We start from the raw sequence: 2733 nt of genomic DNA, 5'->3' as shown, positions 1-2733 counted from the left end.
TTTCTGTTTGGGGGGGAAAGTTTTTTCTGTCTTCTGAAGCTGTTTTTGTTTGCTGTTTACATAATGTGGTTAGCAATCTAAAAACGAACCAAACCCCTAAAACCTCATCCCCAAAAAGGTCAACAACTTTGAGCTGAACCCCCCAAAACGGGGGTAGATCACTGCTGAAAGTAGATCGCAGTCTCTTGGGAGTTGGCCACCCCTGGTATAAGACATGTAACTAGAATAAAAATAAAAATAAATTTCAAGCAAATAATTGTAATAACTACCGTAATAAAGCACTGCTATAATTACATATAATTTTCCTAAAATTTTGGTTTCATTCGCCTTTCCGTGCTGAAATGTCACAACCTGAATGACCATGGCTTGCCCCCCCCCCAGTTTTGATCCTGGGTACGCCCCTGTTAAGAAGCATAGCATATCAACAGCAGGAGGCCTAGAGGCTTGCCATGCTGGATGTACAAAGGTGAACAGTTAGGCTTGCACCCCTCCATAACATAGAGAAGAAGTCCAAAGGATTTTTGCTTTTTTTCCGCAGTAGAGGTGGCATCTGAGAGTTGTACTCTCTCCAAATACTATCCATTCATCCATTTTCTTTACAGATTCCAATCCCAGCTGTGCAGGCTGGCTCCAGAACCGCCCCCCCTCCCTCCTGCAAAGAGGGCTTATTTTTAAACACAAAAGCATCCTTCCACTACAAGTCAGTTCCAATATACCCTTTTCCTGCTGAGGTTACATGCGTTCAACCGGGTGTGTCTATCCGACGGGAAGAGAGAAATAGATAGAGAGAGGCAGCGGACCATTCTTTAAAGAACAAGACTTTAATACAAATAAGTTGACAGGGTTTTTGTTTTGTTTTTTGCTTTGTTTTGTTCTTTCTCCCCCGCCTTTTCCTTGCTAGCTAAACTTCACAACCGCCGGCACAAAATAATATACAAACTTGGAAAGAACAAATACAAATGAACATTATAAATAACAAGTTTAGGCAACTTCGATGCAAACAGGGATCGCAAAGGGGGCGAGGCTCAGAGTTTCGAAATACTAAGGGAAGGAGTTGCACTCATACACAAACACACACACACACACAATAAAAACATGGCCAAAGTTGGGGAAGGTGACTAGAGGTGGGTGGGCGAACTGCTGAACATCCTGGCAAAATTCTGTTCCTGCCAGACTGTTACAGATCTGGATCCAACAGAGGCAGGAGACCTGTGGCTATCAAGTTATTGCAGGACTGCAGGACTACAAATCCCATCAGCTCCAGCCAGCATGGCTACAGGGGAAGAATGATGGGGGTTGTAGTCCTGGGAACATCAGAAGAGCGGCAGGTTTGCCTGGTATAAATCCACTACTGATGGCTAGCTTCTGCGTTAGGTCCTGGACAAAAAGAATTGCTTGTTTCATTTCTCAGTCTCTGGAGGTCTTCACCCGTTCCCCTCCAGCCTTCTCCTGCTCCCTGCGTGCCACCTGTAAGGGATGGTGCAACTATTCTTTATTAGACAGAAGACCCACTCTAGCCAAAGGGATGAGCACCAGGATGGACTCCCCTTCCTAACAGGAAATCCTATGGCTGAACAAGACTAGAGACAAAGTTGTGTGTGTGCAAATACCATCCTACCAGAAACTGTGGATTCCAACACTTTCCCAGTGCGTTCTTCAGCTCAACCCTCCAAAGGGAAGTTCACAGCCCCCCATTCATATTGAAGAAGAGGTGAGATAATCACACATCCAGTTATGGGAGGGTGGTGGAAGCAGAGGAGAGCTATTACCTGCTTTGAGCTCGAGCCTTCGGAGGAGAATAGATGCACAAACAACCAGGCAGGTGGAAGCACACCTGCAAACGGTTCGGAGTATTGGAACAGAGTCAAAAGAGCTGTGTGTTAGCCAGCTGCATCCTTCAAGGAGCAGGCAGGACAGCGAGTCTCCCCAAAACTTGGGGAGATTCAGAAAATGCCCCCCATTTCCCTTTATTGCTCAGTTGGTGACTGGGAGAGAAAATCCTCCTCCCAGGAGAGCGTTGACAGAAAGGGACCCTTTGTTTTCTGCAAACAATCCAGAGGGGTCCATGGTCTGGTTTAATCACCAAATGCATTTCTCAATTATCTTTCTTTAAAAGGGGTTTTAAGAAGACATGCATGATCCAAATCACCTCTGCAAAGGTTTAGGATGGCTCAGGATTTTTGGGAAACCATGGTTGCCAGTTTATTCCATGTTATCCACCCTGGCAGAGAGCTCTTGCTTGGCAAGCATCAGAAACAATAGGATATGGACGTGGATGATTGCATCACGGGCGGCGGTTGTTTGATGGAAGACTCGGCGCCACGTGTCTCCAAGCACAGGCTGTTGGAAACAAGGGTTTTCCCCTAAAGCCTGGGGGGGGAGAGGTCCACACACCTTCCTGGCTAACAACACAGACCCCCCCCCCGAACCCGGAAGACACCTCCACATTACCAAAGGGTTGCAAAAGCAGTTGCTACATCCTCAACAATGGTATCAGCAGCACCCCATCATTCACTTCCATTTGTTTTGGACCCCCTGGGACCAGACTCTACTGGATTGCCAAGTTTGGGTCTTTTGGGGAGGGGGGACGACTTCCAGGGCAGAATGCCACCAAAGGTCAATGGGTGCTTGGCTATTTCCTGGACTTGCAGGCCCAAGCAGGTATTTCCTGGGTGCCTGCAGAAACAGCTTGCATTCTTCCGCCTCTCTCACAATAGGCCAGGTTTGGTTTTG

Source organism: Lacerta agilis, chromosome 6 (assembly GCF_009819535.1).
Source record: "Lacerta agilis isolate rLacAgi1 chromosome 6, rLacAgi1.pri, whole genome shotgun sequence".
NCBI lineage: Eukaryota > Metazoa > Chordata > Lepidosauria > Squamata > Lacertidae > Lacerta > Lacerta agilis.
Note: the sequence above shows the minus strand (reverse complement) of the source record.